At 48.8% G+C, this 23968-nt stretch overlaps 2 long non-coding RNA genes across 6 annotated transcripts; both read left to right on the top strand.

The window, feature by feature from the left end:
- Window positions 1-828: 828 nt before the first annotated feature.
- LOC136013057 (uncharacterized) lies at window positions 829-4975 on the top strand. Of its 5 annotated transcripts, none has more exons than XR_010612114.1 (4): window positions 829-907; window positions 1642-2790; window positions 3419-3576; window positions 3708-4975. It is a non-coding gene; the product is annotated as an uncharacterized LOC136013057 (long non-coding RNA). The 5 variants fall into 5 exon arrangements; XR_010612116.1 differs by lacking the exon at window positions 829-907 and having other exon boundaries at window positions 1161-1816; window positions 2243-2790; XR_010612115.1 differs by lacking the exon at window positions 829-907 and adding an exon at window positions 1161-1560.
- Window positions 4976-12043: 7068 nt separating this feature from the next.
- LOC136013058 (uncharacterized) lies at window positions 12044-23692 on the top strand. The gene is made up of 6 exons (XR_010612118.1): window positions 12044-12906; window positions 13045-13062; window positions 14824-17046; window positions 18921-19030; window positions 22050-22149; window positions 23522-23692. It is a non-coding gene; the product is annotated as an uncharacterized LOC136013058 (long non-coding RNA).
- Window positions 23693-23968: the final 276 nt, after the last annotated feature.

Here is a 23968-nt window from a genome sequence, read left to right on the forward strand (position 1 = left end):
ACAGCAAGGTCAATGAAAACAGGTGGCTAAGGACTATGGGCAGTCAGAATTCCAGTGCTCTCCATCAATGGAGCTTCTCTGGGCAACCTGGTCCTGTCTGACTTCAACCCTGGCACTTGTTGAAGGGGAGGAAAGCACTGTGCGTGTGTGTGATGACTTCCATGGGCTTCCGTGGCCTCGCACACCCGAACACAGGGTGTTCCAGGATCACCCATATCTGTGGTCACTGTAGCCACCGTGTCCCCAGCACATTCCCTGCAGTCACCGTGTGGCAGGTGGCCCTGTACCACAAGATGGCCGACAAGGCCGAGGACTTCCGACAGCCCCGAGCACATCGTCTGTAGGAGCCCCCAGGGCACCTTCCTGAGCCCCCAACTCCTGAGCCCCGAGCCCCGGTGTGGCGGTCACCCTCACAGCAGCCAGCCCAGCCTAGGGTGAAGCAGGAAAGCGTGGTCAGGGTTAGCCCCGAGACCACCCCTCAGGAGGTACCAAAGAGAACAGCGGGCTTTTGCGGACCATCGGTGTCGAACACCAGGCTGGGCTTTGGGTGGCCATCGTTCTCTGAGGCGGTGAGCTGCTGCTACTTGTTCTCCCCCTAACCTGTGGGGCTCCCAAACCCGTTCCCGTGTAACGTGCACCAGTTGGCCCTGCCTGGGTAACGGGCTGCAGGAGACGCTCTCCAGAGCTCTCTTCCAGCGCTGGCGCCTCAGTGTGAGTTCATGTCAGCTCTCCAGCCAGCAGGGCTGAAGCTCCCCCTGCTGTCCGAGCAACGCAACAACGTGCGCTGCCGCCGCTCGCTGCGACTGCAGCTGCACCGCTCCAACCAGAGCCCCGCTCCGCAGCATCACCTCGGCCCCAGCTCCTCTCTGCCAGCCGAAACCCAAGAAGACACCGGAACGGGCCGCAGGTGTGTGAAATCCCCTCCGCTGACCTTGGCCCGGCTGGCTTCAGGGGCGGACCCAGCTCCAAGAGCGAGGGCGCTACCTCAGCGTTTGCCTTTACTTGGGCAGCGCCTGTAAGCGCGGGGAGCGCTTGTGAGTGAGTGAAGCAGTGAAGAAGCGGAGGGCGAGGGGCAGGCGGCGCTTTGTGACTGAGCCCGCGAGGGAGAGGGGAGCGAACGGGTGGGCTATGCTTGAGAGTGAGCGCTTGTGAGTGGGTCAGAGCTTGTGAGTGCAGAGCGCCTGTGAGCAGAGAGTGCTTGCGAATGAAGAGCACTTGGGAGTGCTGCAGTGCTCGTGAGTGCAGAGCTTTCATGAGAGGGGAGTGCTTGTAAGAGGATAGTGGTCATGAGTGGACAGTGCTCATGGGTGGAGAGTGCCTGTGAATGGTGCAGAGCGCTCGTGAGTGGAGAGAGCTCATGAAAAGAGAGAGCTCGTGAGAGGAGGGAGCCCGTGTGTGGTGCAGTGCTTGCGAGAGGAGAGTGCTTGTGAGGGGAGAGTGCCATGAGTGGAGCAGCGATGGAGCCGAGGCTGAGCCAGCAGGCTGGAGGCATGGCCAGGCCGTGTGAGGACATGCGGTTTGGGACGCTGTTGCTGCTGTGGTGGCTTCTGAACTTTCTGTGTAAGTCCTGAGGGTGGCAGCTTGGCACGGACCCTTCCTGAGCCCTCTACTTTTTCTCCTCCCTGTTTCTCTGCTGCCCAGGATGGGGAGGAGAGTCAAAAGAATGTAAGCCCCATGGGTTGATATGAGAACAGCCCAGTAACTACGGGACCTGCTGGACATCCTGGTAACCTTGCTGTGCTGCAGCTGAAACCGAGCAGCTCTGTCACGGGGATGTGTGCCATCGTGACACATGACAGAAAGACTGGCTGAGAAGGTAATGACAGCCTGGGCAGGCCAGAGAGTAAAACTGGTATCAAACCACATCCTGAGCATGAGGCCAGGATTTATGTCGCAGCAAGGATTTCTGGCTCTAAATGCTAGGAGCTCATCCATTACAAATACCAGGTGGGAGCTGTGTGAGGCGGTGGCAGCAGGTACCGCATGGTCCAAGGGTACCCTGGAGGAAAAGGGGGATATTGCCATGAGCGGGGCCTCGGGTGAGCTGCGGGTCCCACCATGCCCCCGCAAACCCCATGGGTTGTGGGAGCTGTCTGGGCCTGCGGAGAGGACCAGGGAGGGACGTGGTGCAGCCCCGGTAGTGCTGGGGTAGGTGGCGGTGGGGCCCAGGCTGTGGCGTGGCTGTGGGAGCTGTGTCTGGGATGCTCTGTTATGCAATTAATGCCTTTTTGGTACGTTTTAGTGTTTTCATGTCCCCATGTGACGCGAGTGCTGCTGGATTTGTCACATCCCACAATGAGACACATTCTCCAATGAGTTCTCTGCACCGCACCCAAAGTGCTTCCAGCCCTGGACAAGCCAAGATGATTTGGGCTGCACAGGCTGGACATTCCCGCACACCCGGGCATGACCTTGGCATCGGAATCCCCAGCCTGAATGAGTGACTGAGCGTCCTGGGGGGTCTCCATAGAGCAGGAGCAGAGACCAAAGGGAGTTGCAGCTCATTAGCGGCTCAACTGCTTCCGCCTGGCTTCTGCTGCTGGGTTTGTCCACAGCTGCCTCTGCTTCCTTGCTCTGGTTGTGGGCTTCCTTCTCTGGGTACAGACCGTGTCTGGTTTTTGCTCCCCAGCTCTTTCCTGGAGCAACTACCAGGAGGACAGACCCTGCAGCCTGGCGCTGGCTCTGCTGCAGCCAGAGAGAGCTGGGACCGGTGACTGTGGGAGAGGCTGCTGGGGGAATCTGGTTTCCACTGCGGCGAGGAGCACAGCCCGGAGTGGAGAGGACACCGCGGTGAGGGCGCACAGGGGCGGCTGGGGAGGTGGGAGCGGGCGCTGTCGGGGTCTGACCCCGACCTCCGGTGCTGGCTGCTGCGGGCCCCAGTCTGGGGCTGCCGGGGTTGGTCTGTGCCGCTGCTGCCGCACGGGGCAGGAGGGTTTCCAGCCAGCTCCTGCCTCTCGCCTGCCCGTACTGGGAGAGCAGGGACATTCCTGGGTCCTGGCCCCGCTTCTCCCTCCCCAGCTGCTGCGGGGCCAGGCTGTGGGGCCGGGCAGAGCTGCCAGGGTTGGCCTGGGAGCAGCTCTGGGACTCTTTGTGCCTTGCTGTGCTGCCAGGAGCTGACTGCGCTGTGTTTGTCCCTGCACAGGGACGGACACATGGATGAGCAGAGGAGCCCCAGCCACACGGGGAGCTGTGTGGAACCCCAGAAGCAGCCGGGCTGCCTGTGCTGAGGCCGATGCTGCTGCCTGCCCGGCGACAGTGTGGACATGGACACAGGTTGGGGGTTTGGGCCCCATTTTGATTTTGGGGGTTTTTTTTTGGGTTGCGTTTGGCTGGTTTGGGTTTTGTTTTGCTTGTTTTGATATTGCTTGTTTAACTTGAGTTTGGGTTTTGATTTGGGTCGGTTTGTGTGTTGGTTCAGGTCCCCCTTTCTTGTAGCCACAGCTCCTGGATATCTCCAGATCAATTTTGGATCCAGCTCATTTACAGCTCCTGTTGGTTTCTGCTCTGGGTTCAGATCCAGCTTATGAACGGCTTCAGCTCCTGGTTGTCATGGCTGCAGCTTATTTGCAGCTTCAGGTCAGTGGTTTCTGCCCCCACAACAGCTCCTTCTTTTTCTTTTTTTTTTTTTTTTTCCAGCTCTAGCTCATTTATGGCCGGGCTCAATTGCAGCTTCAAGTCTCTGTTTCTGCCCTTCTTTTTTTTTTCAGGCCCAGCCCTTGGGTGGCTCCAGTTCTGTTGTGGCTGCAGCTCATGTCCATCTCCAGCCCCTTTTGCTGCCTCAGCCTCTCCTCAGCTGCAGCTGGTCTTCACGCTCAGGTCCAGCCCCAGCCAGTTACAGCTTGTGCTTGTTGTACTGAGCCTGTCTTGTGGTGAGCGTTGCTGGCCTGCTGGATGCCAGAGAGAGACGCTTCATCAGGGACTGTATCAATAGGACAAGGGGTGATGGGTTCAAACTTGAACAGGGGAAGTTCAGGTTAGATATAAGGAAAAAGTTCTTTAATGTGAAGGTGTTGAGGCACTGGAAGAAGCTGCCCAGAGAAGTGGTAAATGCCAACAGGAATTTTCAATGAGAAGCACTTAGAATGAAGCAATGTATTCCTGTTTGGTGGACTCTCAGACACAAAGAGAAGAGATGATGTGCACCTCTTTTTTGAACTAGCATACAATCTATTTACCAAAAAAGGTGACAGCAAGAGATGCACAGTGATAGCCTACAATTGCCATTTCCAAATAAGCTGTCAGAGTTTTACAAGAAAAAAAGATTCTCAAAGTCAGTGTAGGAATGGACTAAGAAACGAATCTGGAACTCCAAGATGGTGGCAGTAAAGGCTGAAAGGAGGCATAGAAGTTCCTACATAAGAGTTGGGCACACCAAATTGTCAGATTAGACTCAGCATAAGATATTCAAGAGGCCTTGGTATAAGCCAGTGCCAACAATAAATAGATCTTGAAGGCAGCTTTATGATGTTTTCAAAAAAGGCAGTGAAAGCACACTCGGGTGGGAATGGGAGAGGCCATAAATACTTGGTAAACAGAAACACACAGTAAACGAAACACCTTGTCTGAAGAAGAAATATGCAGATACGAACTACCTTTCCCAGTACACAGAGCCCAGAGTCTAAATGCAAAAAAGTCCACTCTATTACTCCTTTTGGATCTATTGCCCTTGCCTAGGTTGCACTGGTTTTTCCTGCTGTGTTTACAATACATCCCAGAATCGGAAACTTCATTACATTCTACAAAGCGTTAGATCAGCAACCCTGAAGCATGTTGATCTCCATTAGGAAGTACTATACATACCTTTTATGTATAGGAATCCTGCTATTCCTGCAACTGCTATGCAAACAGCAACATCCAAAATAGCACCATCTCTGCTGCTTCTGTGATGCCTGTCTCCATTGAAAAAAGGATTGATTAGTTAGAATGCAACTGTGTGCTACACTACTTCAGAATAAATACAACCCTGAGTATGTTTCATAGGTATTTGGTTTTTAAAATGTAACCTCAAGAAATTACCAGAGTCAGTTATTAGCAAAACCCTATACTATCTCTAGGAAAGTTAGAAGATAAGTTCCTTAATACAGTGAAAGCACATTGTGGCTTGAAAGGTGATGGCCATTCCATTCTTTGGCCTATGAAAGGCTGAGCCAGACCTCATCCAAATGAAATTTCAGCAAATACCTTGTATTGGGTTTGCATGACAAGGTTTGGGTAGAACGGAGGCTGCGGAGGTGGCTTCTGTGAGAAGATGCCAGAAGCTGCCTTGATGTCAGACAGAGCCAATGCCAGCCAGCTAGAAGATGGACCCACCAATGGCCAAGGCTGAGCCCACGAGTGACAGTGGTGGCACTTCTGCAGTAACCTGTTTAAGAAAGGGTAAAACCTGATATGCAACAGCAGGCAGAGGAGTGAGAATGTGTGAGAGAAACAGCCCAGCAGACACCAAGATCAGTGAAGGAGGAAGCTGAGGAGGTGCCCCAGGCACCAGAGCAAAGATTTCCCTGCAGCCCATGGAGGTCCAGGGGTTAATTAACCACCATTGCTGGAAGTCTTCAGTGTAATTTGTGGCATTTTGGAGCTTTATCCAAAGTAGAAAACCCCAGGCTGACACCTGTCCGAAAACTACAGGCTGTACAGTGTCTCACTTTTACCCACTCACTTTGCACAGTGTCCTGGGTTCAGCTGTACCGGTTATTTTTATCCTTCCTAGTAGCTGGTGCAGTGTTGTGTTCTGTCTTTAGTCTGAGAACAATGCTGGTAACACACTGATGAGTTAACATCACTGTTTTTGCTCAGTAGCACTTACTCCATCAAGGACTTCTCAGTCTCATGCTTTGCCAGTGAGGAGGGGCATGGGAAGCCGGGAGGAAGCAGAGGCAGGACACCTGACCCAAACTAGCCAAAGGGGTATTCCATAGCACAGCACATCATGCCCAGTATAGAAACTCGGGGGAGTTGCCCAGAAGGGCCAGGTTGCTGCTTGGCTTGGGCTGGGTATTGGTCAGCAGGTGGTAAGCAATAGAGCTGTGCATCACTTGTTGATTGTACTTTATCTTTCCCCTTTTAGTTTTCTATTCTCTTCCCTTGTTATTTCCCTCATCATCATCATCATCATTATTATTATTTTAATATTATACTTTAGTTATTGGACTGTTCTTATCTCAATCCATGGGTTTTGCATTCTTTTGATTCTCCTCCCCATCCCACCCAGAGTGGGGGTGAGAGAACAGACGAGTGGTGCTGAGTTACTGGCCTGGCTTAAACTACAACTCCCAGTATCTGCTGCTATAAGCTTTGCAGTTTTCAAAGCAAGAGTGAAGCACAGAGCTCTCTTGGCATTATTGTTTCTTTGGGCTTTGTGATGAATAGATTATTTTTTCTCCATAGGGACATAAAGGCAGACAGTTGGGCGAATGAACTGATGTGACTTCCTGCCAGTTCTGGCAACAGCATTTGCAGTGCCATTCCTATGTCCCTTTCTCCAAATGTTTCCTAAACTAAAGAAGAATTATTTTTTTTTTCTGTGAAAAATGTGTCAAATTTTATCTTGCAGTGAATGCAAAACTTGGCAGTTTTCAATAGCAAAGAGTAGAGGCTCACTTGAGATGCAGACAGCTACTTGCGGCTTGTGTATGACTGAAGTCCAGAAAATGCTGACTGTATTCCAGAAGTGAGCCTGCCCTCTGACACCCCACAGTCCCATCTCATGCTCATGGTGAGACTCAAAGTGAGTAGAAGCTGCTGCTGAATACTTGTGGTCAAAAGACACACCCCAATTGATTTCTTACTCTCCTTTTTATACGGTCTTTAAGCTTCAGAAGCAGCGCTTGCAGGAAATGTTGCTCCTCATTAAACCCAGAATAAATGAGATCGGAGCTCAGCTGCTGGTGTAGAACTGATGTTATGGATTTGGGGCATCAAACTCAAACCACAGGTGTCAAGGCAGGTTTGTTGTGTGCTGATGTGCACAGGGGAACTTCTGGTTGTTTGCAAATACCCAGTCCTGGATCTGTCTATGCTAGTTGGAAAGTTACACCATCCCAAATTTATCATTGGCTGAACAAATGCTGGGAACAATCTCTTGACAGATTAACGGTGTAAAAACAGTTGTGTGAGTTGAAAGAAACTTCATTGGTGCCCAGGAGCTAAAACTTCCTATAGAGCTCCATAGGCAGAGCTGTGAGGACTTGGCTTCCAGGAGTAGTAAAAGCCAGGGACAGCAGGACCACCGACAGACAGCACAGTTATCTCCTGAGGAGACTTGTGTCTATGTCTTAAAACCAGCGGCTGATAACATGTGGCAGACTGCAAGGAGCTGATGGCATGCCCTATGTGGGACACTGCTACTGGAACACAGGCTTGCAACCTGCAGTAACAGGTTAATTCACTAATACCAAAGCAGAAAGGGGGAGATTAGCTTGTGTGCTCCCACTGTCTCTGGGTGCAGTTTGAACTGTGGTGTAGGTACAAGGACATGAAATGTTTCCATGGCCTCAGTTCTGAGGAGCTTTGCCTTAGGGTTGACCTCAAGGGGACTTTCCTCCTTGAAAGGTGGTGAGTAGAGTTGAACGTGGGGCACCATGTGGGCCACTGTGGCTTATCTGGTGCAGTCACAGGAGAAATCAGTGTATCCTATGCTCAAAGATTCTACGTTGTCAAGTTTTATATGGCCCAAATATAAAACTTGAGTCAAAACTTGGGTATAATGAACCTTCTGCTTTATCCCTGTTGGATATCTGAGGGTGGGCCTGTGAGTCCTTTTTTTCCTAGCAGTTAGAGAGACAAACTAGGCCTCTCTACTTACAAAAATGTATTCCTAGCCTTATAAATCTCACGTTTATGTCCCTTTTAGACTGTGTTTTCTTCTTCTATCATATCTGCTTTGGCTTGTTCGCCATTTCTTTTCATTGGTCTTTTCATTCAGTGGTCTTCAAGTATACATTTTTGATCCTGTTTGGTTCCTGGGGAAGAGAAGGGAGAAGGGAGTGTAGAGTTGGACCAGGAGATGGAACCGAGGGCAACTGAGCAATGAATGGTAGCTGGAGGTAAATGCAAATAAGGTCCAGAAACTCTGTACAATACTGCGAAACAGACTGGGTTTTAGGGCTCAAAGGGTAAATTTATCCCTGAATCATTTCTTTAAATGCTTGCCTTTTGCTGCAATAGGCTGTATCTTGCAGTCCTGGTAAAAAAGGAGCCGTGCCTTTCCACTGACACTAGCATTTCCCTGCCAGTTCTGGTTGAGAAACACATATTCAGAGGTTTCACTTCCAGTTGCAAATTCTCAGTTTTAGGTGACTGTTAAGCTAACCTGAATAACTAACTCAACCAAACTAGTCAAGGAAAGTCCCTGGTGGTGGTGGTGGTGTCTGTCAACCAAGCCAGAGGACTGATACAGGAAGACCATGCTTGAAAAGGAGGTGAGAAGGTTTCGGTGGTAGTGTGGCAGCCTGAAGCTTTGTGTGTCCGGGTGGTGTTGCTATTTCCTTTGGCTCTGTCATGGCTCTGAAGCACAGGTTTTACTCAACAGTGCTGATTAAGTATGAGAGCCCTCTGGTTCAACTCTGAAGCATACTGACAACTCATTTAAGATGCTTTTCTGATCACTATGGTATCACACAAGCATATGGTGAATTGGAACACTCTAATCATTAGTAATGGGCTCCAGATTTATAATTATTTATCATCTGGTTGTTTTTCAGTTCTCTGTTTCTGGAGCCAAATGAATTATGACAGAAGTTCATTACAGTGACAAAACCAAAAGCTGAAAGACCACAGAATGCTGAATTCAAGATTTTCTGCACAATCTTCTGTCATTCCCCGTCCTTAATGCATTCTGAAATTAGACAGTACTTTCAGCAGATTCCTGTCGCTGGCAGTAAATGAACGTTTGATTTGATTTTGTTGCATTAACTTTGCATAGCCCCCTGGCATTTTCTTTTAGACATAATCTGAGATGTACTTTAAAGTAATTCTCTTTCTTTCAGATTTCTTTTTTAGTTATAATATAACACCATAGCACTTGACCATTTACAAACACATTTTCTATGCTCTCAGACAGGTGGTGGCGCAGACGTCTTTTTACAGATGGGCAAACTGATACTCTGAGATCACAACCAAGTCTTTCAGATGTGTTCACTGATTAAGGAGCACACATGACTAAGACTTGGTGTTTCTGCATGCGTCTTGTAGTCTCGGGGCCTTCATGTGGTTAAGGTAGAGCTCTGTTCACCTCCAGCTGCAGCTTCAAACCGCTAGCAAGATGTTCCATTGCACACATAGGGAAACACGGAACGCACAAACAGTTTCAGCATGGCAATCCATGTATGAATTCTGCTTGGGTGAAACTCCATGTGTTTAGGCAGCAGAGAAGATGGTGTCCCCTGCGCTCCTGTCCTCCCCTTCTGCTGGAGAGAGAAACAGTGCATGTAGGAGAAAGGTTTTCTATAAATAAGCTGTACAATCTGGTGCTTTGGCTTGTTTGTTAGGTGAAGACCAATGATGTCTGGGAATAAAACACTAGCACAGGTTGCCCAGAGAGGTGGTGGATGTCCCACCCCTGGAGACATTCAAGGCCAGGCTGGATGTGGTTCTGGGCGGCCTGATCTAGTTGAAGATGTCCCTGCTCATTGCAGGGGGTTGGACTAGAGGAGCTCTGAAGGTCCCTTCCAACCCAAACCATTCTATGATTCTATGTGTGTTCAAGTGTTTATGTTCTGCATATATGTATGAACATATGTGCATCTGTGTATTGTGTACCTCCTCACACAGGGGAGGGAAGAAGTACATTATTAGCCTCTTAATGCACTGGAGCTTTTAGGGCACAATCAGTTTAAGTTACTAGAGTATTTGCCAGGAGATCAGTGTCTGTGCTGGGTTGTAAACTGTTTGGGGTCCATTTTCCCTAGATGTAGCAGTCTCCACTGAATTGTGCTGCAGCAGAAACGGGGAGAGGGGTGCTTCCATCTGCTGAAACAGTACAATGGTTGAAATCTGTGCAGCTGCTGGTCCAATCCGGACATTTGGCCAGTGTCTATCTAAAATATGTATTCAACTTCATGTTTTGGTTTATGTACAGCATGGGCAAGCTCAAACAGCAGTGCAGAGAACACACAATTCTTCAGAAAGGCATTTAACAACCTTACCACTGTTTTTGTCTGCCTGCCCACCTCCCAGCTACATCTGCCCTGTTTATGCTGAGGATGTAAAATGTCAGCCTGACAGTTCAAGTGTGGAAGAATAGCAAACAAATGTGATGAATGGGAAGTCTTTAGCTGAGGTTGCTTAACAGAGAATCATAGAATAGTTAGGGTTGGAAAGGACCTGAAGATCATCTAGTTCCAACGCCGTGGCCACCACCTGCCATCAGTGAGAAAACAGGGATCCAAGAGAGAGTTTGCTGTACTGTTTCAGCCCCTGGAAGACCCATGAAGATGGATGCATCCCTTTGCCATTACCAGTCTTACCCACTTTAAACTCCTGTCCTAGGAGCAGGGCTCTGTGTGTGTTTGTGTATGGATAGGTGTGTGTTGTTAGCTGGAAGAGCTTTAGGCTCAGGGGAGACATGATCCCAGTCTTCTGATAGAACTCTGTTTTCTTCCATACTGTAAATTCAGGAACCACATAGTACATTACTTATTTTCTTTTGTTCATACCTAAATTGTCTCCAGATCCTTGGGCTGAGGACAAAGTCCAGTATAACACATTGTAATACATTTCTGAATGTGTCATAAGAGCATTCTATTATATCTCTGAAGATTATTTCTTTGGGATTTCATTGTTTTAGTATTCATCATTTTGTGAGCATCCAAGAGACTGCCTCTGTGATGAGAGCAGTTTTACCCATAGCTTCATTCGTCCCTCCCAGCACATCATAAGGACAGTGGTTTTGGCACCCATTCCACCCAGTTTGCATAGCAGTGGCATTATTGGCATTTTAAGCATGTTTCTATGTGTAAAAGGTATGTGAAATGCCAGACTTTTCAGAAGCTATGAGTGATTTAAGGTGCATTATGATCTTAACATTGAACATTAGGTAAAGGAGATTGCTGGGATGACACTGCCTAGAATCTCAACTTTCCCAGGGAGTTGCATTAGCAAAACTGCATCAGTTATACCAAAGTATATTATATTGGGATTGGCTTAAAAATCATAAAACCTTAAAGAGAAAGATGAGAAACGGCGTGAGGCTGGGTAGAAAGTGCTTCTGATTAGCGGCCAGCAGGCACCGCTCTAGCATCAGCAATTGCTTGGCTGCTGTGGCATCGCTTTGCCGCAGAGCTCCTCGCAGTCCTTTCTGGCTCCTTTTTACAAGGGAACGGTGTGGTTGTAGCTCAAGGCACCAAGTTGGCCTGGAAAGCTCATGAATGACCAGAGGGGGCTGTGAGCTGGACAGTGAGTGCGTTTACACACTTTCTGCCACAGGGAAAGAGTGGCCACAAGATTTGCACTTGGTTACACTTCTTGGACATCTGCTGGGTTTCAGTACACCCAGCTGTAGCAGTGAAGTGTTACTGGTAGGTAAGCAGTGAAGTGTTACTGGTAGGTAGTCGATCAGGAGGGAAGTGATTTTAACAGATTATTCTTTAATGCCCTGTGCTTCGAATGTTCTGGAGGGACTATCTGAGTGGATTTTCAAAGAACTGGGAAAACAGATTTCCTGAGGAAAGGCTTTTACTTACTTGGGTTTCAGCCCTTGGAGTGCCCAATAACTTGCAACCAAGTGCAAACACAGTCTGCGTACCCCTCAGCCACATCCAGGCAGATCCTGTCCTAATGTGCTTCTTTCAATACAGTAACACCACCATGAACCCATCACCCTTCCCTCCACCCTCTGGCCACACAGGTTTTGACCCCAGGCTGTTAAAGCAGAGCAAAGCCTGCACATTGCAGACTAGCTGTAATTAAATGTCCCAGCCACGGGAGTAGTTTAAACAGGTACAGCTGGAACTGTGCCTTCTGGGCTTAGACCAGAGGGGTGGTCCTGCTGCCTGCCTGGAACAGGTAGGGGAGGGAGATGTGGGAAGGGAGCAGAGAGGGGACAGCTTTGTCAGCTAGAAACTGACTGAGTGACCTTTCTGCTCTCTGGACTGAAGTGGGACCATTTCCTCTGCGTGCTGACATTTGCTCCAGCCCTGTCCTCCTTCTGCTTTCCCCACCTCTGCCTAACTTTGTAATTGCCTTTTGTATTGTCGGCTTACCCCACCCATCCCCATGCTCCTTCCCTTCAGCATCTCCTCTCCAGGGATTCCTCTGCAAGAACCTCGCCAACACAGGAGGCATAAAAATTACTCGCCTTTGTTGCCTAGTCCTTCCCATTCCTGTAGGCTGGGTCTGTCTTACTTGAGATCTGATGCCACTTTTGGCTTTTGTTTGAGAAAGAAGAAAAAGGTATGAGGATCCTTTTCTTTTTTGCTTTTCTTTTTCCCAAGCAGATCTCCTGGGGTGCTCAGAGTTTGACCTCTGGGGATTCTCACACCCCTGGCTGGAGCCAAGGGAGAATTAACTCTTGAGCAGCACATGATTTCTTACTGATACTTTGTGCGTCATTGTGTTACCTGTGTTTATGCAATTGTTGCTCGCAAACAGCACCTTGTGAGTTTGGCTCGATTTCCCCTCTCCTCTGCCCTGTTCTTGCCCTCTTGTCTTTCATTTGTTCTTGGTTTTGTCATGATCTAGGCTTAGACAGACTGGAGAATTTTAGGATCCCGAAGACCTGCGTTTCTAACAATAAGGAAGCAAGTGGAAAAACACTTAATCTTTTTCCTTTGGACTGAAAGCCTACAGGCTCCTTTATCTACTACAAAGGCACATAAAAGGCATAAGCGGCATTTCTTCTCCTTTGAAGGTCATCTTTAAGTGGGGGTGGTGAAAAACAATTCACTTGATAAAACAAGAAGCCAAGAGGTAGGATTCCTGACTTTGGCTCTCAGAACTCTTCTGCCACTTGTTGGCTGTCTCACTCGGAGTTTGTCACTCAAGTTTTGTGCCCAGGTTTACCTAACTGTTAAAGAATAGCTGTTCTACATTTTGTCTTGCCTGCAGGAGGTGATTATGGAAAAGGTAACGTTTCCCTTAATGCCTGAGCTGCACTCTATTTAATTTGCCATTTGTTACGAAACGGCGGGTATTGTTTTACCTTCCTTCATTCCCAAGGTGGAGGAACGGGCACAGTGAGTTCCAGCGATAAATGGTGAGCCAAATAATTACAGGCCGGGCTCCTAGGGGTAGCTTGAGGATTAATGGCTGTTCGTGCAGCACTTCAAGATCCTCAGCTGCAATGTGCTTTTAACTCCGGGGCACTGCGGGCTGGAGGTGATGGGTACACCTGGGCTCTAGCAGAAGTCAACACTGGGAGGATAGCAGATCTTTTCAAGCAGAAATGCAGCTCCAGGGGTGTGGCACAAGAAGGAGGTTTAAGTTAGACCTGGGAAATACACCTGTATAGGATGGGAGGGTGGGAAGGAGAGTCTGTCCCTTCAGGCTTGTTGCTTTTAAGTAGATGTGGCTGTTTAAAAGAAAGAGACTTGAGGAAATAATATATCCAGTGAATGCTTCTTTAGGCATCTCTCTGGTCTTTCTATCAATCAGCAGTGACCCAGGTGTAAGAAGAAGTCAGTGCTCAGCTGTCATGGATATAAGAAGAAAACGGGTTGTTGCCTTCTGATGCCAGCTGGATTGTCCTTGGTCTTTTCCCCTCTGACACCCATGGGTGATCTCATAGGTTACATTAAGCCAGAGCACTGCATTTAAAGTGTTTTGGAGTTAATACGGTGCGAACAACCACAACTCACCTGTGCTGGGACATTCACTGTCATTATCACAAGTGAGGAAACTTCAGTGTCAGGTGCCTGCGCGGCGTTGGAGCCCCAGCCTGGCTTTTACAGCCCTAGAAGGAAGTGCTGAGTTCATTGCTTTCTAATCTTGCCAGGGAGATGTTCAGAGGGGAGGCTGCACTGTGGAAAGTGGTGTAAGATACAGACTGATCCAACCAGCTTGCGCTTGTTAGAGTCCACAAGCAACCGCCAAGGGCCAGGCACTCGGGGAAAGTTCTCCCTGTCCCATGGGAGGAGCACGTGCGTTTGGAAAGATCCTTGAGCAGCCACGGGTGATGCAGGAGGGGAGGGTTTCTCTCTGGGTGTCTCAGGGTGGTGCAAGGAGCAGTTCAATGCTCTCAGTGCCGTCCTGACCAGCAGCTGGTGATGCTATGTGACAAGGCTCTCCTGGCACTGAGGTACAGGGACTCTCAGGGGACAGACTGTGTTAGCAACCACAGTGACCATGGGGAAACAGGACAGGTCAGGTTATGGCTGGGGAGCTTGCACTGTACAGGTGCAGTGAGTCCATCCCAAATCCTTTGCTACTCATCTTACAGTGTGGGAAGGGAGAACAGTTTATCTCCTCTTTGCAGCACAAGGATTTGTGAGAACATCCAGCACCTCTGAGCTACAGAACATCCTCCTTTCTCTGGTTGCCTTCCTATAAGAGGTGTGTTTGAACCTTCTGTCTCTTCAGTGCTTAGCACACCACACAGCAGCAGCATATGTATGGTCCTTTGTCTTGTAGGACCTCATTCCTTGTGCTGAATATCCCCTCTTAGTATCTTCAACCTCCCTTCAGGGTTTGGAGACACCACGGATCCATGCCAGTTCCTATCTTGCTTAATCAGTACTCTCTGCAACATGTCCAACATCTTCCTGCTAAAAAGTCTTTTAAAATGGCTGGTGGTAGTTAGGGACTTTACCAGTGTGTTGTCCATCTAGTTGGGGAATAGACCTGTCATCCTGTCATCTTTGTCAACCCTTTCTTTGTTTTTCTCTGTAGCTTTGACTTCTGGTTATGGGTAATGCAGATAGAAGTGTCCATCCCCACCACCCCTGCCTTTGTAGAGCGGCACACAGGAGAGGAATGAAAGAGCCACAGGAATGCTGAGCATCATTTTGTTATTATGACCTTTAAGAAGACAGTGGGAGGATGGAGGAGAAACATGAGGAAGACACTAAGACAAGACCACACAGACAGCACTAAAGTGGGGAGAGCAAACCCAAAGGGAATTAAAGAGACAAACAGGTGGAAGGAGAGGAAGAGGAAACAGGAGACAGAGCAAGACTGGCAAGGAATGACAAAGCCACCTTCTTCCAGTTTACCCAAGAAGCCAACATGGGAGCTCTCCGTCCATGAAAAACCAGCCTTCTGCCCACCGTTCTCCCATTTTCCTGAAATCTCTGCTTTTGCTCCTCCAGGCAACCATTAATCTAATATTAAGCCCCTTAACCTCTCTAATTGTTCCCTTTCAGTGTCAGCTGGTTTCCTATTAACCTTTCAATCTCTCTGTAATGCAGTTACTTCTGACTCCAGCCAGCTCCGGCTCTAAAGCTTTACCTCCGGCAGTGAATTTTCCAAGCTTTCACTTTTTTTTCTCTTTCTTTTCTGTAATGATTATTACTGTTGTTAAAGAGCCAGTTCGAACCAGCCTCTAAGTGCACAGGGCTGAACCAGTTGGAGTCTATAAATAGCCCTTTGCTAACCTTGTGCTTGATTTCATTAAGCTGATTGGCTTCCCTCTCTCCACTTCATTGCATCTCCGTCCCTCTCTACCCTCTCCATTATTGATGCTGGTTCTTTTGTTGCTATCTAAGACACCTGCTTGTTGATAGCAGGGATGCTCACTCCTACATTTTTGTCTCCCAAACAAAAGTGTTGTCACAGAGGAAGCATTTCTAGAGTTTCATAACAGAGGGAAAGCAGAGGGTGAGGCAGGCCTGAAACAGCAGGTTGGAAAAAGTCCACAGCATGCAATAGGAAATTGCATAGCTGAGCCTCCTCAGTCACAGGAGCAGAGTTTGCTGCCTATAGGCTGGGTTCCTTCTTGACACTCAATGTGATTATCCTTGAATGCAAATCCTACCGCGCAATATCAAAGCCAAGGCTCCTGCCTAAAGGCAAATGGCACTGCAGTTCAAATAGGGAGTGATGGCCTAACGCAGACATACAGACCCCAGAACACAGTGTGCACTGTCTGCTGCATGAGGCAGGTCCTCTGGCAACTTTGACATCACTAATCAATATACAGCTCCTGCTTGACCCTGTAACCTAGCAGCACACAGTTGCTTACCTGGCCATCATTAAGCTGCAGCTCAACAGGATACTTGTGCTGTGCCTTCTCTAACTCACCTGCTTCTTTTAGTGCTAATGCAGTTCCTGAATTCTATTCAACACTGATCTCTCTCCCCAGGGCCTGCAAACTGCTGCTTTTATTGTAAAACACAATGGATGTTTGCAGCAAAGCCGAGTTGACCTGAAATCCCTGGAGTCAGTGTAAATCACAGCTCAGCACTGCAAGGCTGAGTCTGAGTGTCACTTGGAAACTGCTGGTGTGCAGCGATGCAGTGGGGCAAAGCATCTGCTGGCGCTTCACAGGTGCTAGGAGTACTCTTGCAACACCATAACAGGTTTTGTTTGATGGACCCAGCACTGGCTTCTAGAGGTGGGGAAGCATCATCTCACTGCAGAAGAGCTGGATCAGGGATCTAGTCATGCCTCTGTTTTGCTGCATGCTGAAGAGCAAGTTCTTTCCCTGTAGAGCCTCATGCTTTTCCCCAGAGAGACTTAGAAGAAATCTTTCCCCTCTGTGCTTAGGCTGACATTTACAGCCTTTTGCTGCAGCTCGGAAGCAGGATTTGTGTGTCTAAAAGCCCCTCTGTTTTTCCTAGCTGTATCATTTGTCTAACACCAGCTGTTACCTTTCCCCAAGTGTCCTGCCTCAAAGTCAACAGCAACTTACCAAAATAATAGGAGCTATTCTCTTCTGCTCTGTGTGCAGCTCTGTGTGTCCCTACTTGCTCCCTTACTGCTATTCCTTGTTGTTGGAGGGCAGATTCTGGCAGCAACAAGCCTTTGTCTTATTTTCTGGCAAACAACCTCAGCCTGCAACAAGGCAGGAAAGACAAACAGTGAAGAAACAAGAGCTGGTAAAGCTGTGGGTAAAGGAGAAGGTTAACTGCTGCTGGATTCTTTTTTAAACATCAAGTCTGAGCAGGGGGAAAGGTTTGCAAAAGCACTGCATGCATGGAAATCACATCCCCCTGGCCAGGGCTGGTGGCAGATGGCCTTCAGACCTGTTTTATAATACAGGTTCCTCAGGATGGCTGGGTGCTTGCTTCCCGTCGCTCACTGCTTCTTTGCCTTCACGTTTATCCTTTTAAATCCTCAGCCCCTGCCTTTGCTCCCATGCCTGTCAGGTGCCCAGGTCTCACCAGGTTGAGGGAATCCCCCCAGTTGCTGCAGTGGGGCCCCACGGTGGTCACTGGAGTGGTGCCTCCCTCCTGTCTGCCCCCAGCTACCATTATCACAGAATCATTAGGATTGGAAGGGAGCTCTTGAGGATCAGCTCCCTCGACCTGCTGCTACACTGCTCCTGATGCACCCCAGGATACTGTTGTACAGAGGCAGCGGGAGGAGAATTGGGTGCTGCTTGCCCCTCCTAGGCCTACCAATGCATACCATCTTGGGGTGCTCCCCTTAATCCTGGGATGGGGCTTTGAGCAGCCTGCTCTAGTGGAAGGTGTCCCTTCCTATGGCAGGGGGTTGGAACTGCATGAGCTTCAAGGTCCCTTCCAACCCAAGCCATTCTGTGATGCATCAGTGAGGTCTCCGCAAGCTGTGCATTCTGCCTGTGAAGAAGGGTGGCCATCCTGCAGCTCCACTAGTGGGGGGAAGACCCTGAGGGGACCACTGCTGTGGCTATGGACAGGGCAAAGCCCCTGAGGCCAGTCAGTACTCCCCTAACAGAGCCCCAGCAGAGCGAGGGGCACAGCCTGGCCCCAGGTGATGACTTGGGGCTGAGTTAAGCTGGGTACTGTTCAAGCTTTCGCTCCCCAAGCACCTGCACTGGAAGTAGAGAGGAATAAAACTCCCCAGGGTTGCACCAGGAGGTGCCTGCTGTAGATGCAAATGAGTATTTACTTTAGCACACCTTGGTTCCTCTCCACCTTTACTCCCCTGGGGAGGAAGAGGAGGTATGGCGGTGGAGGGAAGGGTGAGGGAGCATGGCTGGTACCTCTCTCCTCCCTGCTGCTCTCGTGCCTGCTGTGTTTGGGGGCTGTTGACAGCCGCTGCAATGCTTCCTGGCCTGCATCCCACGCTGCCTATGGGAATGTCAAAGCCCGTGTGAGCCCATTTGTCTCTCTGATGAGCATGCTGCCTTCTGTGCTGTTCCTCACTGCTGGGAGAGGGGAACAGGGCAGACTGGTGGGACGGTGGCATGTGGCTGCAGGGTGACATGGGCTGCCTTGCAGTGAGTCCCGGGTCAGTAGAGCAGAACATGTGTTGGGAGGGGAAACCGATGAGAGATGAAACCCAAAGCAAAAGCTACCCCTGCTCTTTTGGTCTGTGTTATGGCGGGCAAAGGGTACAGAACTTGGCTACACCCCGTTTTCCCTGGCTTCTATGGTCTGTTCCAGTTACTCCCCTCCCATGGGAAGCTTCCTAATTATTTATCCCAGTGATCAATCATATGACCCCACTGTGGCAATGTGATACGGCTTTGGCTGTGCTAATCAGCTTAGTGTGAGCCCCTTGACCCCCGTCATCTTATTTTAGGGAAAAACTTTCACAGTGCCTGGTGAGGGCTGTTCAGTCCAGAGGATTTGAACCCCAGGTGAAAAATAGCAACACAGACTTTTGCTTTCTTCTTTTGTAGCCAAAATTCAGTTTAGCGTTACAGCTCCTGATGTGTCATTCCTCTAGGAGGAGTTGAGCTTTGAATAATACAGAAAGGTTTCAATTGCATGGTAAAATATTTGACTCTTTTGATTGTTAAAATACCCCAAATTGCAAACGTTGAGTGCTTTGGCTGGAGCAATGCTCAGTCATCCAAATGGACTTGGACACTGAATCACTTCCCTGCTTTCTCCTCCCAGCTTTAAACGATGTCCTTTCAAGCAAAATGGGCTCCAGAGAAAAGAGCAGTGATTGGTGCAGAGGACTGGAAACATTCACCTTGAACCTCAAGGGGGAGACACCAGAGGAGGTATGGGCCTGAAAAGGAATATTATATTCTTGGAGTGTTCTTTTCCTCCACAAGGAGACATCTCTACTCTAAAGGACCAGCAAAAGTCAGAGATAACCAGCAGCCAAGACCCCAGCTCATCAGCTGGACAGCCAGTGGTGCAGGGGGGGAGAAAGTATGCTGGCAACTAGCTCTCTTTCCAAGGCTCCAAGAGCGCAGTGCAAGCCCTGCAGACATTATATAGGAAAATATGAACTACATCATGTCTGGAGGAGCTTGTTTTATTGTAGGGATGAGTACTCACAACCTTCTTTGTACTGTGTAATCTCTGAAGAGAACAGACTGGCTTTGCGAGGGAGAGGCAGATGAGGGCACATTAACTCTACAGGGTAAAAAGAATAACTGGAAAAGTGTTGCTGTGTAACAGTAGGGTCTGACAGGAACCGAGCACCTTCCAAAGCCTGAGAGCTACAACCAGTGACAGCTTCTGTCATCAGCACTGCAGGTGAGCATCCAGTGTGCTGCCAGACCAGGAAATGTCTCCAGACCTGCCCCAGGGCTTTCCCAGCCCAGCCCAGCTCCCAGGCTTCTGAAGCACCATCTGGATGCAACAGGAAGATCTTCAAACTCCATTTGCCACATCTCAAGCCCTTCCACTTCTCTGTGGAACGTGTTCTTGAGTGAGTTAATCATCCTGTGTTCTCAGCAGGTGAAAAGATCCTCCTTTTGAGCATCCCAGGGGAGAAACAGCAACTGCCTAGGCCTAGTAGAAGACTTCGAACATCCTCAAGGTTTTGAACTTGCCTTGACTAGTGGAGTTCCTCAGGGGTCGGTGCTGGGACCGGTGCTGTTTAATATTTTCATCAATGACCTGGATGAGGGAACTGAGTGCACCCTCAGCAAGTTTGCTGATGACACAAAACTGGGAGGAGTGGCTGACACACCAGAGGACTGTGCTGCCATTCAGCGAGACCTGGACAGGCTGGAGAGTTGGGCGGGGAGAAACTTGATGAAATTTAACAAGGGCAAGTGTAGAGTCTTGCATCTGGGGAAGAACAACCCCAGGTTGGGGGGTGACCTGCTGGAAAGTAGTGAAGGGGAAAGGGACCTGGGGGTCCTGGTGGATAGGAGGATGACCATGAGCCAGCAATGTGCTCTTGTGGCCAAGAAGGCAAATGGCATCTTAGGGTGCATTAGAAAGGGAGTGGTTAGTAGGTCAAGAGAGGTTCTCCTCCCCCTCTACTCAGCCTTGGTGAGGCCGCATCTGGAATATTGCGTCCAGTTCTGGGCCCCTCTGTTCAAGAAGGACAGGGAATTGCTTGAAGGAGTCCAGCGCAGAGCCACAAAGATGATTAAGGGAGTGGAACATCTCCCTTATGAGGAGAGGCTGAGGGAGCTGGGTCTCTTTAGCTTGCAAAAGAGGAGACTGAGGGGTGACCTCATCAATGTTTACAAATATGTAAAGGGTAGGTGTCAGGATGATGGAGCTAGGCTTTTTTCAGTGATATCCAGGGATAGGACAAGGGGCAATGGGTGTAAACTGGAACATAGGAAGTTCCACGTTAACATCAGGAAGAACTTCTTTACTGTAAGAGTGACAGAGCACTGGAACAGGTTGCCCAGGGGGGTTGTGGAGTCTCCTACACTGGAGATATTCAAGGCCCGCCTGGACAAGTTCCTGTGTGATGTACTGTAGGTTACCCTGCTCTTGCAGGGGGGTTGGACTAGATGATCTTTTTAGGTCCCTTCCAACCCTTGGGATTCTGTGATTCTGTGAACTCTTGACACCCATGACTTGGATTCAGTCTGGTACTGATTAACTCTGCTGCTTCGATCTGTGGAAGGGAATGTTCTTCCTGCAGTTAAATATTTACTCATCACTGTACATGGACCAAGCGTTACAGAGCCTAAGGGTGCATTTGCATTTTCTCTCTATAAATTTATAGAGAAAAGAGCATCCTCCTGTATCTCGGTGCTGCAACTTCCACCCTTCATGGTAGTCCAGTCACGTTCAGCCTAGCTATCCTGTCAGCTTCAGCAGCATTCCTGAACCATGAGCTTTGTAGCTGACGCCACAGGCAGCCCACTTTGCACTCCCAACAAATAGCTTGGTTCCAAAGTACATCCTTGGAGGACAGCATGAATCGCGTTTCTGATGATCACGTGTGTCTAGCACTTACAACTGCCTTTGCATGGCACTGCTTTGGGAGAGGTAGAGCTCTCCCCTGCCCAGCCTTCCACCAGCAGGACTTTAATGGTAGAAGTAATTCCTATTTTAGGCAGCACTGCAGTGAAGTAGTTAAAATGGGAAAGCCTGAAGCATCAGGATGGGCTTTTAGAAGTATTGGGATATCCCTGCCTTCTCTCCAGCTCCTACCTGCTGTAAATGCTGGTGTGTCTCTGCCTTTGACATGCCGATACACCCAACAGGTACCTATCATGCCTCTTCACTGCTGTCCAGCATTGGACTTTCCTGTCCTGACTGTGGCAGACCAGAGACAGCCTGGGAATAGGAGCAGTCCCTGGCTATGGTGGTGATGTCCCTGTCTCTCGTCCTGTTTCCTCTGGCTCAGGCAGGGGCTCCCAGCTGCTAGCTTACCATTCCAGGCGCGGATGACAGCAGCCGAAAAATAACATCACTGTACTCAGTCAATCCATAGGAAAATCCCACCTTGGCACACGGAACGTGGAGACGGTGCTCACGCCCTGAGGGCCTTGGGCAATGGAAATTTTCTCAAGCTCCATTCATTAACGAAATGGATGAGCAGTTATGTAAGGTCACGTGAGGGAAGTGGTTTGGCTTTGGTCAATGAAAGGGTTAGTCACACATCATCGAGCCTGATGGGCCCGGGAGGGAATGTGGAGCCATCTTTTGCTTGTTCAAGGACTGAAGAGGGAGGATTTTAGCCATAAATCCTTTATTACCTCCTGAGCTGGGACACCACCTTTATGGATGGGGTATTGCAGGACTCGTGGTGGTGCTAAGCAAAAAGCGAGGACCTGAGATCTGTTGATATCCTCCCCACTTTCCTTTTTGCAGATTAATCACCCCTCCGCCGAAGGAACCACCTGCAGACTTTGGGGTGTAAATGTGCTGTTGTGCATCCCCCCAGCCAGTGTGCTCTGGAAGCACTCAGGGGGTAAGTACAAGAACATAGTATGATTTAGCAGTCACAAGGCAGATAAAATCCGCATCAGGGCTCTCAGGAACCACCAGAACATTACCAGGGCATTCAGTTGGGAAGTATTTTCAAGGATCTCTTCTAAAGCTTGCCCACTACTGAAGTTTGTTCCTGGTTTGGACTGTGTCTCTCCCACTTTGAATCAAAGATGATGCTACCATACAGAATTTCATTGGGACTGACTGTAAAAGATAGGGCACTGATTGGGTTCCACACTTTAGTGCCCAGTTAGGTGTGATCTGTAATCTCACTGGCTCTCCTCCTGGTAGTCCAGACAGGAGTCCTCTAGTCCCCTGAGTCTGGGTTACCTTGGCACTTGGCTCTGCTTCTGCTTTGGGGCTTGCAGATCTGACTTTTAGACAATGATGTCTTGCAGAAGATAAACCAGCTTTGTTTTCTCTTGTTTGCTCTAATCCCTGGATGCTGAACAACCAGCTTCAATCTGCTTGTGTACTTTCACCAACCTCCTGAAGGTCATTTCAGACTGTTGGACTAGCAGGGCAGGAAAGCTTGGCTGGCAGCCTCCAAGGGACATGGAGCAGCAGTCACCAGGCACAAGCCATCAGCAGGACTCGTGCTTGATGAGTGCAGAGGGTGGAGAAGGCCTAGAAAGGCCATGAAGAGCTGAAAGGACCGTGTACGGGGTACACCTTAAAATAGACAGAGATACAGGAACAGAGTTCAGGCCCCAGGCAGTGGGGACTTGCTGGCATTTCAGGCCTATGTTTATGAATGGAAGTGCTGCTAAAACTGCAGCTGCCTCAGCCTTGGCTGCAAGTGTCACGGCTAACCCTGTGGTCATTTTCACTCAAGGAAAGGATTCTGGTTGAGATGTTGGTTTGTTTGGGGTTTTTTTCCCAGCCAAATTCCTTTCTGTTTCATTGTTTTCTGCTTCTCTAAAAGCCGCCCAAAGGTTCAAGGTGTGGTGGAAAAAGATGTATCTTGAATTGGGAGAAACAGTTAAAAATCTCTAACATTGCAAAGAACTGATATTTTCCTAGGGAAGAAAAAAAGCCCTTTTTGAAATATTTTATTTCAGTAATCTTAAAATGTTTTGGTTTAGAACTATTTGAATATATTTAACTTTTAACCTTCTGTTTTTTAATAATTAAGTATTGTAAACCTGTGGTGAGCTTTTTCTTTTTCTTTTTTTGCTTTAAATACTGTCTATATGTTGTGATACTTAGAAAAGGGTAACGCTATTTCAACAATATTTCAAGCTGACAAGTTTTTTTTCCCCAGAAATTCTTTGGTTGTGAGGAGCCAGCATTAACATTTGAGAAAAGTTTGGTTTCCAGCAACTTCTCAAACCTGTATCTTTGTGCTATAGATCTGTTCCCGGCCATTTGCAAACCAAGCAGTGACGGGTTGCAAGAGAGAGCTTCTTGATGGCAGCTGGAGAACTCAATGAGATGAATTTCACTTGGCTTCCTGTCTTAATCCCGCTACATAGTTTGGCTTTGCTCTTTGAAATAATTCTATGTCCTCTACTGAAATAACACACCACATTGTCAGTTGTTTCTGTGCAGGGCCCACAGTGCTCAAAAAGCTGTTGGGACAGGAAGACCCAAGCACCAGCAGGTCAGGGCACAACATCAGTGAGCAGAAGAAGGAGACAGCAGTGTTTCCTTACCCCCCACCTCGTGCTCAGCTCTCCAACGGGCACAGCCTGCCTGCCTTGCAGTGTCTGCTGGAACGTGTGGCACCAGGCGACAGCGTGAGTTAATTATTAAACAAGAGGGAGTCATTATTCCCTGTGCCACTGCTGTTCCTCACA

The sequence above is a fragment of the Lathamus discolor genome, chromosome 4, assembly GCF_037157495.1.
Source record: "Lathamus discolor isolate bLatDis1 chromosome 4, bLatDis1.hap1, whole genome shotgun sequence".
NCBI classification, from domain to species: Eukaryota; Metazoa; Chordata; class Aves; order Psittaciformes; family Psittacidae; genus Lathamus; species Lathamus discolor.